The sequence below is a fragment of the Dreissena polymorpha genome, chromosome 13 (assembly GCF_020536995.1).
Source record: "Dreissena polymorpha isolate Duluth1 chromosome 13, UMN_Dpol_1.0, whole genome shotgun sequence".
Classification (NCBI taxonomy): Eukaryota; Metazoa; Mollusca; class Bivalvia; order Myida; family Dreissenidae; genus Dreissena; species Dreissena polymorpha.
Genome location: NC_068367.1, coordinates 48,800,120 through 48,816,560, shown reverse-complemented (window position 1 = coordinate 48,816,560; position 16,441 = coordinate 48,800,120). Strand labels below are relative to the sequence as shown.

Below are 16,441 nucleotides of genomic sequence, written 5' to 3'. Positions count from 1 at the left end.
ATTTATATCTGTTTAATTGTAATACATTGATAAAATATGTAACAATAACACAAAATAGATAAGAAAAATTATACATTAAAGCCGAATTTCATAAAATGCAGCAAAGACAAATTAGCGCCATGAGCCGATTGTGACGTACATATTTTCCTACAATAACCATTTTTGATAGATTGTTAAATATGAGAAAATTGTGCATATATGCCTCCATAGCTCAGTGGCAGAGCGCTGGTCTTGTAAACCAGGAGTCGTGATATCGATCCGCACTGGGTGCTAAATGTGGATTCTTTTCATGTTCAGCTAAATTGTCTAAAATAAAATAATATTAATACGAATAATTAGTATTATCGTTACTATTGTTAAACTTCGTTACTTTTGCGTTTTTTATAATAAGTACAGCTATTGTACTGTATTATTAGTCATTATTGAATTATTAACGTAGATATGGATAGACTACTTTTAATAAACTACCGATACACATTTAACACAACTGTTAAGTTAGATCGATCTTTTCATGATGATGATCTAGAATATTTGTTACGAAACATTTGCTTCATGGTGCTGGTGCAAAACGGTCAGAATGGATTCAACACGCTCGATCTCAATTATATGAAAAAACCATTACACTTCTTATAGTAATCATGCAATCATGAAAAGGCAATGGAAAACATTCGATAAATAACAAGTTTAATCAATGTGTTGAGTTCAAGCATTATAACGAACAGGCACAACCCAATGCATCTACATGAATCAGTTGATCCCACATAGCATCGACACACACTTATCCGTTTACTAGTTTCAATTTTTTTTTCCATTAGTTGTTGGTTAATTAATTCATTACGAGTGCTTTATAAAAACTGGTCTAAACATTACAGCACAAACGTCAATGCCTCCAGTAAGGTTTGAACTCACGACCCCTGGTTTACGAGACCAGTGCTCTACCACTGAGCTATGGAGGCATGAAATAAGCTATAAGTTTAGCATATTCATGTTTCAATTATGTCCTTATTGGTTTAATGACTGCAGGTATAAGCTATCTTTCAAAGGTTTATATATGCCTTCATATTTGATTTTTGAATGTGAATAATGGGACGATGTGCCTCCATAGCTCAGTGGGAGAGCACTGGTCTTGTAAACCAGGGGTCGTGAGATCGATCCTCACTTGCGGCAAAAATGTTGATTGCATTTTGTACTGCACATATCTTTATAAAAATGATAATACCAATACTAATTGTTAGCATTACTAGTATTTTACGAGGTTACGGTTGAGTGTTTAATCATTACTAAAATCATTTTACTGTATTATTAAAAGGCTTTGGAAACATCAGTAAAATAACAAGTCAAAATAATATGTCGAGTTAAAGAAAACATTATGAAGATAAGGTACAACCCAATGTATCTACAATAATCAGGTCATCCCACACAGCATCGATACAGAGGTAACTTTATACTAGTTTCACAATGCTTTCAATAAATTTTAGGTTTAATTATTTATAACGATCGCTTTATAAGAATTGACCAGCCCTTTCTCTATGTAAACTTAATGCCAAACAACAACTCCTCCAGTGATGTTTTGAAATCACGACCCTGCCGTACGAGACCAGTGCTCTATCGTTAAGAAAATAATATCCGTTGTATTGCGCTGAAAAAACTTCTGGACAAACACCTGCAATTCTTCGCCAACACTTTCTTAAGGCAGATTTTGCCGATGACATGTCATATAAAGATCCCAAACTACAAATTCTATGGCGAAAACGCAAGAGAAACAAAATACATATACCATTATACAAACGAAATGATGGTGGATAGGCGACACTCTGCGAAGCGCACAGCCCAAAATTGCAAGACATGCATTACCGGTAAGCTAAGAGGAAGGTCAACAGACTCCTTGTGTAGACGCCTTGAGAAAGCTTGGGTCATGGAACAGCAGGCGTAAAGTGTTAAAAGCCATATGCTTCGACTGTAGCGAAGATGACTTAGAGGACTTAAAAAATAGTAAGTATGCATAACAATGTGCTACCCTTGGACAGGCTGAAATAGGCGTCTAGAGAACCTATCCAGTCTCATAATGAATAAAGTCTGCAAAGTGTTGAAGTAGTTCAAAGATTCACATTCAGGAAATCGCACTACATAATACTGATACAACATATTTGATATTATCTTGGTTTCGCAATCTCTCATCGCAATCCTTGCAATCATGCTTCTCATTCACTCTATTTTACATCTTATTCCTGTGAACTTGCATCGTGTTTTCTTGTTATCACGCCTTGAAATTGAAGGGTCGACCGTGTAAAATAACGATGCAAAACACGATCCGAAAGGGCGAGAATACGATGCAAGATTGTGATATGACGAAGCACGATTGCGATAATGAGAAAATAGATTGCGAGGTAAATTTCCAATTTCTAATCGTGTATTCGTATTTTCGACCTTTATATTTAGACCTGCGAGAACGTTAACATATACTACTAGGGCACAATATAACGATGTGAGATCGCGATATGAGTTTTTAGAACTTTTATCGAAATCTCGAAACCTGACATCTTGAATTCACTGTTTGGTAACGTGCTCGTGCGTTCTTGCGGGATTGCCCAGGGACCTATACAATATACCTATTGTTTGTATAGGTCCTTGGATTGCCTAGTGGTTGCAATCGCGAAGCAACGAATGACCCTAACCATCACTAGTAATTTGGTGAGTAATTTTGCTCTTACATAAAATACTAACCGTTGTGAACGAAGGTGAGTAAAAGTACCAGTATATTAGACCTGAACATAATGGCGTGCAGTTTTAGGAACGCTACTTAACAGTTTGTAGTCAATACGCTGACAGCCACTCGACAAGGTTGCGGTACAGTGATCAATGACGTTTTAAAGGACTTGTTCACAGATTGCCTTATTTAAAAAGAATTCTTACTGTTTCCGTACATAAAGGGGAGAGGAATATAACCGCTTCTGACATAAATACGGAAAACAAAGTTTCGTTTATACAAACTCGTCGTTTATATTTGATTTCATGTATTACGCACTTGTAACGCTTAATTTACGTAATGCATCTGATTTTTTTGTTAATATGTGTTAAAAACACGCGTATCATTTACATAATAAAAAACAGATCTAATAATGCAGCCGTGAGAACACAACATTTGATGCGATAAAGTCAAGTTTTAATTCCTGCGGGTCGAACCTTTAATTTCCTTCTTTCATTATTTCTGTGTAAATGTCTAAAATGGATTTTGACCGAATTTCTGGCGTTAATTATATGCAACGGAAACAGTGCCTGCCAATTAAATTGCGCAATTATGTCTTTCAGGGAATGCATAATATCCAAAACAGTTTCAAGTATTTTATTAAAGAAAATGGGCGGAGTAAATTTGTGCTATCGGTCAGTGTTCTAATAACACTGTCTTTATTTCCAAATTATCGGAAAGGCATTATTTGATCGTTTTCATGACAGTTGAATAACAAATACCTTAATCCTGTTATCTCGATTCCATTTAACGGCGTGAATGTTAACGAACTTCACGAATGCTTAATACTGTTTAGAACTACTCCTTTAATATGTAATAGTTCTTGCATCCAGCTCTTAAATTTTTATTTCAGATGTTTAACCGACTTCTTTCTAAAAAGGAAAGTTTATCCATAACTTACCGGGCATTTATGGCAGGCCCACATGTTAAACTTCCGTGCTTTACGTGTTATCAGTAGAAAATTACGAGGTATCACCTTCATAAATCGAGAATGAGTTGATCATGGACTAATCTTGTAAGGTAGGATGGTGGGAGGGGCTTAAACGGCTTTCACTCCCCACCCTCACAAACGCCATAAATTTGAGAATGTTTGATTTTTCAATCACGCTTACTGATTTGAATGGCTTACTGGTTTGAATGAAGACGTTTTTATTAAATTTATGTTTATGTTAATTTATGTTAATTTACAGTAAGATTTTAGCTAGGCCTTTTTACTAGGTCGTCAATATCGCTTTTTCCGAATGATAAAATAACATGTTTGTGTTTGTGTGCCCAAAATGTATGAGCCGCGCCTTAGTTAGGATGGACTTGATAACACTTTTTGTTTACCTGTAACAGAAATCGTCATTCCATCATAAAAATGTGTTCGTAAAAGCAAAGCGAATACACCTTTAACATGCACATTTTTGTTACGACGCTTAAACGTGCTTTCATTTGATGATTAAGTGGTATATGTTTATGTTTTATGTTTATTTCATATCAGATCCAGAAGGCCAATAACAGCCCAAGTGGACAATGATTATGCATACAGTGTTAACAAATATGCAATATATAAGGATATCAATGTATGACAGTTGAAACATAAGTACTACCACTAGTTATGATAATACTAATAAGACTAATAATAATAATACTTCAACTAAAAATAATAATAATCATTATAATAATAATAATAATAATAATAATAAAATAATAATAATAATAATAATAATCAAAATAATAATAACAAATATTTTCTACGATAATGATGCAGGGTATATCATGTAAATTTACATAACATGCAATTCAAACTTATTGGTTTAATCACATCTAAAATCGCTAAAGCAAACGTATAATGATTATTATAATGATACTAATACAATGTATAAAATGTACATTGGCATACAATGCATTGCAACATTATTGATGAAATGACATATATAGCCGCTAAAGATAACCTGTAATAATTGTGATAATTATAATTATGATAATTATACATGACATGCATCACAAAAGTTATTGGTTGGATAACATATAAACAGGCAAAAGCGGGCTTGTAGCATTTTGTTAGCGTGTAAAGTGAATAGTAACCACCTCGTTATTAGTGAATAATAATTTGTGTAATCAGATATATAACATAGAACGAATAACTATGATTCTTTATAATTACACATTAGAGTAGTAAAAGCATGATATATCTTTTTGTATTTATTAAACTTATATATTGTTACAAAGGCTCTATTAAAGACTGTATAAAAAGTTACTATAAAATGCTAGTTATGTAACCTAAACCTAATGAATATAAAAAATACTATCATATTGACTGAAACTATTCATTTTTGCTAGCGCCTTGTCTTGGCTACCTATTCGAAATCGAAAAATAGATAGCAATAAGGCTTGAAAATGTATAAATAGATAACAAAATTATAATAATGATCATAAAGGACGTATAATATTCCTTTCTAAAACTTAGGGTAGCTGCCTTGACTGTATACAAAGTTACTAATAAATACTAGCACAGGCTTGACTATTTATTCGAAAAGAGATATAAAAAGTAATTATGAAAGCTAAACAATAATAAATATAAGAAGTTACTTTTTCATATTGACATAACTGATGTGCGTGTGTTTATTTCAAAATATTTGGAAATTCCCGCAGCCAAAACCGCGATTGATTACGACGGAATAGTAACATCACGATATTTCATCAAAGCGCTGACTACATTAACTTTTTCGTTTGCTTGAAATTTGGTATTACAATACGTTATCTGTTGCAAATATTGATTGCAAAACAAATTAAATGTTATGTTATGTTCTTGATAAAAATTTGGTATATTTTCGAAATATTAATCGGTATACGTTTAAGTATATCAGTATTTAACATTAAGAAATTAAATAATTCTGAAAACATTTTTTTTCCAAATGCTTGATCACTTTCAACTTCAGATGAGTTTCAGGCAAATCTTTACTAATTGATAATTTATTTACGTTTTAAATATGACCTTATTTTTTACTGACTGCATACAAAAGCCAAGTTTCAATTGTTTATATGTGCTTCATATTTGATATATTGTTCAATATGAATGATGGCGATTACGTGCCTCCATAGCTGAAGTGGTAGAGCACTGATCTTGTAAACCAGGGGTCGCGAGATCGATCTTTACTGGGGGCAGAATGTCGATTTTTTTGTACTGCTGATATCTTAGTAAAATGATAATACCAATAATAATTATTGTTTGCATTAACGAGGTTACGTTTGAGGTTTTTATCAGTATAACAATCATTTTTACTGTATAATGAGTAATTATTAAAATATCAACGTAGATGTGGACAGAACACTATTATTTGAACTACCGATACACTATGAAAATAACTTTAAAGCTAGTTTGTTCCCTATATGATCAGTTCATGATGCAGATCTATGCTATTTGTTAAGCAACTTTTTTCCATTGTGCTTGGGAGTGGATCAAACACTCTCTGCCCCGCTTACATTGAATACCAGTATACTTCGTTCAATACAATTCACAAATGCAAACATGAAAAGGCAATGGAAAAATCAGAACAAGAGCACCGCATAACGGGTGCCACGCTCGGCTGCGAAAGCTTGTCAGATGTTTTTTTTATAGGTCACAGTGAACTTGACATTTCAACTAGTGACCCCAAAATGAAAGTGGCGTGTAGAACTCATCAAGGTGCATCTGCATATGAAGTTTCAAAGTTGTAGGTGGAAGCACTTTGATTTTAGAGCCAATGTTAAGGTTTTAACACGACGCCGGCGGACGACACGACGAGCTGACTATAACATTAGCTAGGGTTTTCTCCGAAAACAGCCTCGCTAAAAATAACTATTTAAAATAATATGTCCGGTTAAAGAAAACAATATGAAGAACAGGCACAATTCAATATATCTTCAATAATTAATTTATCCCACACAGCATCGATGCACAAGTGAACGTATACTTGTTTCACAATGTTTACAGTAAGTTGTAGGTTTAGCTATTTATAACGAGCGCTTTATAAGATTTGACCAGCCCTTTCCAATCCTTCCTTTCTCAATGCCAAACAACAACTTCTCCAGTGAGGTATACACTCACGATCCTTTGTTTACAAGACCATTGCGCTACCAATGAGCTTTAGAGGCATAACATTTGCTTTACCTTTAGCATGTTCAATTTTTAGTTGTTCGCTTGCGAACAACTAAGGTTAAGGGCAAGTTTTGCAATCCAGTTTTTATCATTATCCTTAACCTGATCACTGCCTGCAGCCTGCATACGCACCGAGAAATTATTCACGTTTCAGTTCTTGAACTACAATCATTTACAAATTAAAACATTATATGAATATCATGTTAACTAAAATAATTTTGAAAGGATCATTTATATTAAAATTAAAAAACAAACAATTTGTTTAGCTATACTTGTCGCGGAAGAGTAAGTTTATGAATGATTAAAAAAGCCCACTACGTGCTTCGTTAGACAAATGGTTTTCTTTCCGCAGCACAGTTCATCCCAAATCTGAGGCTAGTAATAGACGACTTTTGCGTAACCTCTTCGATAGCGCTTGACTGATTTCTGGTTGTACAGCGGGAGGGGTCGGGGGGGGGGGAGGGAATCTGAAATGGCTGGAAAATGTTCGGAGATTCGCAATAGACTGATCTCGGAATTCGCTCGAGTTAAGAAAACCCCACTTATCACCCCGGTACAAATAACGCCGGTCCATTATATCAATCAATGATACTTATGACTTGTGAATACAGTGATTTAAATAATAGAGGTTGATACGGTGTGTGTTTTTGAAAGGATTATAAACACGCACAGACATTTCCTTTTCTGATCAAAGGGAGAAAACAGAAACACTCAATACCATTTTTCTAAGTGATCAATAGAACCATTGTTTCATTATGTTAAGCTAAACAAATGTTAAAAGGAAAATGTTTTATTGTAATATGCATATAAATTCTATTTCATTATGTCTCATAATGATACGTAAAACGTTAATTAAGAAAAATCGTGACAATCGGAAATAAATGATCCATATTCGCATAAGACACATTTCATATGGTGAATATGCGACAAACAAGTGACAACAACAACAAAAACAATTTTAACCTTTTTTGTAAATAAAATTATTAAAAAAAACGTTACTTTTAAGACTAATATTGGTGACGGGGTGGGGGTAGAGGAGTTACACGTTAATGTCAGTACGTGGCAATTAATAAAGATTAAATGGAAATAAATTTAATGCGCATTTAATTTCTTGCGAAAAATATTATAAAGAAAATTAATATGGTTTGCTTGAACCCGAAATTTTCCTGCCAAACATTTAAATCACACTTTCATAGCCGCGATTTGCGAAAATGGGTCTTACGGTCTATCGGCCAGCGGAGCTCAAGTTTTAATGTGGTTTGCTTGAGAGTTTAATACAATGCTGTTTAATACCAATACATTCATTATCATAATTTGTGCAGTGGTTCATTGTTTATTCGACTCAAACCAAGCGACGGGTAAATTCACGTTGTTAGTAAGCATCATACTTTACACTCAACCTGCATTCGCACAAAGAAATGGTCAACTAGGTGCTACGTTTCCATTATTTACTTCAGTTAGAGGTCAAAGTTTAATTGGTTAGTTATACATAGAAGTTTTTGTGAATGATACGTCTCGCGTAAGTGTATATTTTTGCATAATAAAAATACGACGTCATACTCAATACTACAGGTATAATAAAGACAACGACAAAAATGCTTTATACTCGCATTAAACGAATATTAGAAACTAAATATAATAAGAAATATCTTTAAAAAAAGATATTCGGCGAACATGCTGACTTTGAAATAAAGTTTGAATTTTATGTTCCTAAATTGAATTAAATTGAAAAACAAAAGTAAACGCTACGGGCGTTCACATCGTATGTGTTCTCACATGGCTTATTATGAGTTTATTGCTCCACCATCGAAATATAACGTGTGTTAATATGTAACACGCAGTTTTCTTTCGAAACATTCAAATCACACTTGCATAACCGCGTCATGCGAAAATGGGTCTTATGCCATTTCGGCCGGCGTAGCTTAAGCCCAGCCTGTGCATTTGCGTAGTGTGGTGAGAGGCGATGCTTTCCGCTATAAAATCACTCAAGGTTTTATAGTCTTATTATGTATCTTCTGACCAGACTGAGACATGCGCAGGCTGGGTGGGCTATAGCTTTGATGGGCTCATATGGTAATAAGACCCATTTTCGCATAACGCGGGTCTTTTTAAATCTCATTGCGAGTTGTAAATGGTGTATTTTAGCACAATGCATTTCGATATAAAATTGAATTCAAAAAAGCAAAAACTTAAAATAAGGGTAGCATATTCAGCCCTTCAGGAACGATTTTCAGACGTGCTGACCGAGAACGTCACACATTTGTGGTTAGATAATATAACAAATTTCCTCTTAAAGTGACACTATAATATTTCGGTAATGTTTGTTTTCTCATCTTGAAAGCAACACTGTGTTTATCAATGGCCAATTATGTCTTTCCTCGACGATTTAGTGACTCTGAAATTCTGCGAGATGGATTTTAACGCGTAATTGTAACTGGGCCACAATATGTGTCTATAGGTCGCTTGAACATGCAGAGAATAGTCCGGAATTCCGTACATTGAACAGTGTTACATCCTTTACGCTCTGCACAGACACAGTGATGAAGCCAAATTTCAGGTGATTTCTGTCGAATCAGCCTATATCATATTCGAATGAATTTATTCTTGTCTGCTGGCATTATGTATAGGTCATTTAAGGTGAAAAGCTGGGTAAAACAGCTATGCCGAAAAAGCGTATGAGTGTTCTATACCGATGTTAAGGTCAGAGGACTGGTTGACACCGTGTGATCTACTGGGTTAACAAGTAATGCATAAACAACAAAGTACAGGTCAATAGTGCTGTCTTTATGGATACCTAATTCGTGAGTAAAAAGTACTGCTCGCAGATTTATTTATTTGATTAATTTCATCAATTCTCTTATTGTTTATTTTGAATTGTATATTGTTTCAAAAGTTTTGAAAGGGGAATTTCCATCATGAAATTATATTCTTAGTGTGATATTCCCACAATGTTTATTTAATATAATGGTGATCGCAATTTTTTTTTACATGAACTTGTTCTCATTATAACATTTACATAATAATTGTAATGCTTTTAGAACGTCTAAAAATAACATGTTGTTGTTATTTTGTTTAAGTTATCTCTTACACATAAATATGATGATAAACAGCGCGCACACATCTAGAACTGTGCGTTAAGACACACTCTTTATAAATCTGAATTGGTTGTATTCATTTCAAACTTGCTATTTAAAAAGCTATTAGATAATTTTGAACAGTGAGTTGAGTCTAAGAATATGCAATAGCGAACCACTTTAGTGTCTTCAGAGCTTTGATTCAAATACACGATCGATCCTCACTCTGGCAAAATGTGGATTCATTTTATGATCTGCACACTTGTCTTCATAAAAATAATAATGATATCAATCAGTCTTATAAGTAGTAGTACTATTATTAAACGATGTTTCGTTTCGTTATTAGTTGTAGGTTTAGTTATTTTTATATCGAGCGCTTTATATAAATTGACCCGCCCTTTGATGAGTTCAATGGTTTATCTAATTGCTATTTTGAACAACATATATTGTTAAATATGAAAATGTGCGCATGTGCGCCTCCATAGCTCAGTGGCAGAGCACTGGTCTTGTAAACCAGGGGTCGTGAGATCGATCCTCACTGGGGGCAAAATGTGGATTCATTTTATGTTCAGCTAAATTGTCTAAATTAAAATAATATTAATACGAGTATTTATTAGTATCGTTACTATTTTTAAACTTTGTTACGTTTTGCGTATTTATAATAAGTACAACTATCTTACTGTATTATTAGTCATTATTGAATTATAAACGTAGACATAGACAGTGTAACATGAATTGAACTACCGATACACAATAATAATACATGTTAAGTTAGTACCTTCCGTATATGATCATTTCATGATGATGATCTAGAATATTTGTATGTGAACGTTTGCTTTCATGGTGCCCAGTGGCAAAACGTTCAGAGTGGATTATACACTCTCGGCCCCAGTGCATAGTTCCGCTCACTGATCCGTCCTTAGTGATTGTTGCTACGCTTCACACGCTACCTCCAAAATGGCGTCCGCTGATGCTGAAGCATCTGATATGCTTGTTAATATTTCTGACAATATTCCAGTTAAATTCCTATCAAATTATGATAAACTAGCTGATATAATTTTAAATTGAGGTCTAAATTATTACACTCAAGGATACATTCATAATATAAAGATTTTTAATGAAGAAAACCGTGTGCGTGTCGTCGCTGAATGCTCAAGATCAATGCGGTAAAATGAAAAAACCACATCGTTTAAACATCAATTTGTTTGATGAAAAGATTACAGAATCACTTTGCAGTTGTAAAGTCGTGTGAGTTATTATACATGATTATTCAAATATTTAAAAAGTATTAATTGATATTGGTAACATCTATATTAATCGTTAGTTTTTTATGTAAATTGCACAATGCAGAATATTAAAATTATTTCAGACTGACTGGGCACTGCTGACACATCATAGGGTTGCTTAGAACACAACAGGGATTTAAACTGCATAACATTTCCGCAGTTCCTAGCTTACTTAGCTGTACAAGTGTTTCACAACAATGGCATGCCCCAAGAGTAGAAAAGATCAAGCCCGTTCCAATAAATCACGTTGTTGTTGCCATTACAGATTTTAATGTACTTGCCGACAATTCGCAAAATGATTCCAACGAGACAAAGATATATCCCCGAAAATATATTTTAAGATATTGATTTGAATTAAATAAACACAAATCGCAGATTTGTAAATTCCAACGGATTGGGTGAGATCAACAATAATCACAGAGAATCAATAAACATCACAATTAAAGTGATATTATGGGCATTTTTCGCTTTTGAATTAAGCTGAAAAGAATTTACAGGTCAAAATAGTTCGTTAATATGTGGTTACTTACAAAGATTCTACAACTCATCTTGCTACCAGTTGTTTATTAAAAGAATATAGTACATTCGATATTTTACATGACTCACCAAGTCCTTTAAGCCGAAATGATCCGTAAACCAAAATTGTGTCTTTGTGTCGTATGAACTAATTGGCATGAAAACTACACTTAGATTCACATCGTATCATTTCTGTCGTCAGTTGTCAAAACGAAATTACGGTTGATATTCAAATGCATTAGTTTTCTATTTCCGGGATATTGTTTTAGTATATTGATGCTGCATTAACAAAATAAGTGTGTATGAAGTGAAAACTCCAAAAAATAAACAAGGGTTGCGATAGACACCTATAAACATAGCATATACTGTTACATGCCCATAATATCACTTTAATCGGTTGAGATCAACAGTTATCACAGATGAGCAATAATGAACACACTTATTCGTATGAGATCAACCATTATCATAATCAATTTAAAACATAATAATAAATATAACACCAATAATCATATTAAAAACAGGAATACCAAACAAAACACCACAAGATAAACGATAAGAAACATAATGTTTTGGATGCAAACTCACACGTAATACTATATATTATTGTATTCAAGTCTGGTTTTTCACTAATAAAGAAAATAATCGCGGTACATTTGTTAGAAATATTTAAGAAAAAGGTTAAATATAATTCTTGGTGATGACATCGTCATATAACTAGGCAAGGTGATTTTCAGATCTGTGCTTTGATAGACTACTGCGATGTCTGTACATTTTGAAATTATTTGATTAATACTTTCGTTAGCAACACTTTTCACTTTTGATTTAACGAATGACGTGTGAAGCGTAGCAGCAAGCTGTCTGGCAGCGGAAACAGTACCGCTATTTGATTGGTTGAAAATACGACTGCAGGAACTATGCCTTACATTGAATACCATTATTCTTCTCATAATGGAATCACACTTGCAATCATGTCAAATCTATTTGTCGAGTAATATAAAGGATAATAACGAAAAGGCACAACCCAATTTATCTACAATAATCAGTAAATCGCACATGGAATCGACACACACTTAACCGTATACTAATTTCACAATTTTAAACAGTAGTTGTTGGTTTACTTATTTATAACGAGCGCTTTATTAAAATTGATCAATAAGTAAACTTAGGCCAAATGCCATTGCCTCCAGTGAGGGTTGAACTCACGACCCCTGGTTTACGAGACCAGTGCTCTACCACTGAGCTATGGAGGCATAAAATAAACTATAATTGTAGCATATTCACACTTAAAATATGTCCTTATTGGCTTAATGACTGCAGATACAAGTTATGTTTCAGTGGTTTATATATATGCTTAATATTTCATATATATTTCAATATGAATACTGGCGAAGATGTGCATCCTTAGCTCTGTGATAGAGCACTTGTCTCGTAAACCAGGGGTCGTGAGATCGATCCTCACTGGGGGCAATATGTTGATCGTTTTTTGTACTGCAAATATGTTAATAAAACTGTTTATACCAATTATAATTATTGTTAGCATTACTAGCATTTTACGAGGTTACGTTTGATTTTTTTACCATTACTAAAATCATTTTACTGTATTATTAAAAGGCTTTGGAAACATCAGTAAAATAGCATGTCAAAATAATATGTCGATTTAAAGAACACATTATGAAAAACAGGCACAATTCAATGCATCTACAATAATCAAGTTATCCCACACAGCATCGATGCACAAGTAAATGTATACTTGTTTCACAATGTTTACAATAAGTTGTAGGTTTAGCTATTTATAACGAGCGCTTTGACCAACCCTTTTAATGAGTAAACTCAAGACCAAACAACAACTCCTCCAGTGAGGTTTAAACTCACGACACCTGCCTTACGAGACCAGTGCTCTACCGCTGAGCAAATTATATCCTTTGTATTGCGCTGATACAAACTTCTGGATAAACACCTGCAATTCTTCGTCAATACTTGCTTCAGGCAGATTTTGGCGATCGGATGGCATATAAAGGTCCCAAACTACGAAGTCAATGGCGAAAACGCAAGAGAAACAAAATACATATACAGACGAAATTGTGGTGGATAGGCGACACACTGCGAAGAGCACTGTCCAAAATTGCAAGACAGTCACTAAGCTAAGAGGAAGGCCAACAAACTCCCTGTGTATACGCCTTGAGAAAGCTTGAAATATGGATCAAATCAGCAGGCCTGATGTGTTAAAAGCCATATATTCTGACTGTTGTGAAGATGACTTAGAAGACTTAAAAAAAAAGTAAGTATGCATAACAATGTGCTACCCTTGGACAGGCTAAAATAGCCGATTAGAGAACCGATCCAGTCTCAAAATAAATAAAGCCTGTAAAGTCTTAAAGAAGTTAAAAGATTCACATTCAGGAAATCGCACTACCGAATACTGATACAACGTATTTGATATTATTTTAGTTTCTCAATCTCTCATCGCAATCCATGCAATCATGCATCTTATTCACTCTATTTTACATCCTTAGTCCCGTGAACTTGCATCGTGTTTTCACGTTATCACGCCTTGAAATTGAAGGGTCGAACGTGTAAAATAACGATGCCAAAATACGATTCTAATGGGCGAGAATACGATGTAAGAATTCGATATGAAGAAGCGCGGTTGCGTTATTGAGAAAATAGATTGCGAGGTAAATTTCGAATTATCGCCTTGTGTATTGGTATTTTTGATCTTTATATTTACACATGCGAGAACGTTAACATATGATACTAGGGCACAATATAACGATGCGAGTTCGCGATATGAGTTTTTAGAGCTGGCATCGAAACCTCGAACCTTACATCTTGAATTCACTGTATGGTAACGTGCTGGCGCGTTCACGTGGGATTCCCTAGTGGTCGCAAGCGCAAAACAACGACTGACCCTAACTATAACTAGACATTTGGTGAGTAATTTTGCGCTTACATAAAGACCCACGACAACCACTCCATTGTTGAATGCCTATTGGAAGTTTAAAATATGGCAGACGCATGGCTTATGTCATATAACAGTTATCACGCGATATAAATAAGGATTAAACAATGTTTTAATATATCTTTATTTAAAAAAAATTAAGCTAATAATATGTACTTATTCCTTAACTTTGACCAAATAATAAATCAAGTGCATGATGGCACAGAACTGCCGTACGATAACCGCCAAATGAGCAGTAAGTTTCAAACAAGATTTACATCCTTTTCTAAATATAATGTCAAAATAACTGGTGTAGTGAAGTTAAAGATATTATGACAAAAATTGGATCAAATGATCAGTTCACTAGCCGCCAACCAATAAATCTAGAAGAAGCCAAACAATCCATCACTGAACTTCATAAAACTGATTGGCGCTTACAAGTAACTCAGGTTTCCAAATTACGAACGTACATCCAATTTAAGACTGACTTTGAAAAGGAATCGTATCTTAATCTTAATTTAAAGCGAAATGAGTGGTCTCTTCTCGCACAGCTCAGATGTGGTATTCTGCCACTCCGCATAGAAACCGGGCGGTATGTTGGTGAGGAGCCAGAACAGAGACTCTGTAAACTATGTAACACTGCTTCAGTTGAAGATGAAATGCACTATGTATTGAAATGTCCCTTATACCAGGATAAAAGACTATGTTATCTTAGTGAAATTCTCACAAGTGATGAATTTATGAACATGAGAGACTGTGATAAATTTGTTAACCTTGTAAAATATCACCCCAAAAGATTAGCAAAGTATTTAGTAGCCTCATATTTGAAACGTAGGAGCAATTTATTCCATATATGAAGCAATTATAATGTTAATCCATTAATATAAGTTATTTTTGTTGTGAATGGTGACTGTATTTATAAAATCATATCATAATAAATGTCGCTGCCATACCATTTTAATTAAAGCATTGATAAGATACGTTGAACATTACATGCATGTTGCTGTAACACTTCATTCATGTTAAGTATATGTATAACACATTAGTATAGTATACATGTGGCGTTTTGTTACTGTTTTATGTTCTGAATCCATCAGTCGCATACTTAAAACCCTTGATATTGTTTATTTTCTTGAAGTGTAAATCTTGATCTTTCGACTCGATTAAGAATACACTTTTATTTAAATATTACAATAAATATTAGATTGTTTTCATGTTTCATCCTTGTAGTTTGAATTTTCGTACAAGGATGAATATTTTGATCATTACATACACTTTGAAGTATGAGTTTTGATTAAAATCAAATTATGTACAAATGTAACTTCATTGAAGTCAGAACTTACATGCCGCTATTTTTGGCGCTACATGTAATATTATGGAATGTGATTTAGCAGGAAAATACTAATTTACTTAACTTAATGACAATTTAGCACATATATTTTGCCTTATTAGAATGAAGAATATATATTTTTTGATTGACGTCTGAATTTGTGATATGGCCATATCGATAATTCTTGATATACTGACTATGTTACTGACCATTGAATCGCTAACTGTTTTCATGCTTAATGTTTTATCATGTATTATGTGACTTATAGGCCCGTTTGGGCCGGGTGCATGCCTTTTTGTAATTGTCTGTTGTTATTTCTATATATGTTTGCACATGTCACTTTAATAAAATATTTACTTACTTATTTACTTACTTACTAATAATACTGTAATATTTTTATGATTTTTTTTAATTTGTTTTATTCAGAA

The 16,441-nt window shown here is 33.8% G+C and overlaps 4 non-coding genes across 4 annotated transcripts; 2 read left to right on the top strand and 2 right to left on the bottom strand.

Annotated features, from left to right (window-relative positions):
• Window positions 1-884: 884 nt before the first annotated feature.
• On the bottom strand, window positions 885-956 carry Trnat-cgu (transfer RNA threonine (anticodon CGU)). Its single transcript has one exon. It is a non-coding gene; the product is annotated as a tRNA-Thr (tRNA).
• Window positions 957-1,095: 139 nt separating this feature from the next.
• Window positions 1,096-1,167, top strand: Trnat-ugu (transfer RNA threonine (anticodon UGU)). Its single transcript has one exon. It is a non-coding gene; the product is annotated as a tRNA-Thr (tRNA).
• Window positions 1,168-10,418: 9,251 nt separating this feature from the next.
• Trnat-ugu (transfer RNA threonine (anticodon UGU)) lies at window positions 10,419-10,490 on the top strand. The gene has a single exon. It is a non-coding gene; the product is annotated as a tRNA-Thr (tRNA).
• Window positions 10,491-12,923: 2,433 nt separating this feature from the next.
• Trnat-cgu (transfer RNA threonine (anticodon CGU)) lies at window positions 12,924-12,995 on the bottom strand. The gene has a single exon. It is a non-coding gene; the product is annotated as a tRNA-Thr (tRNA).
• Window positions 12,996-16,441: the final 3,446 nt, after the last annotated feature.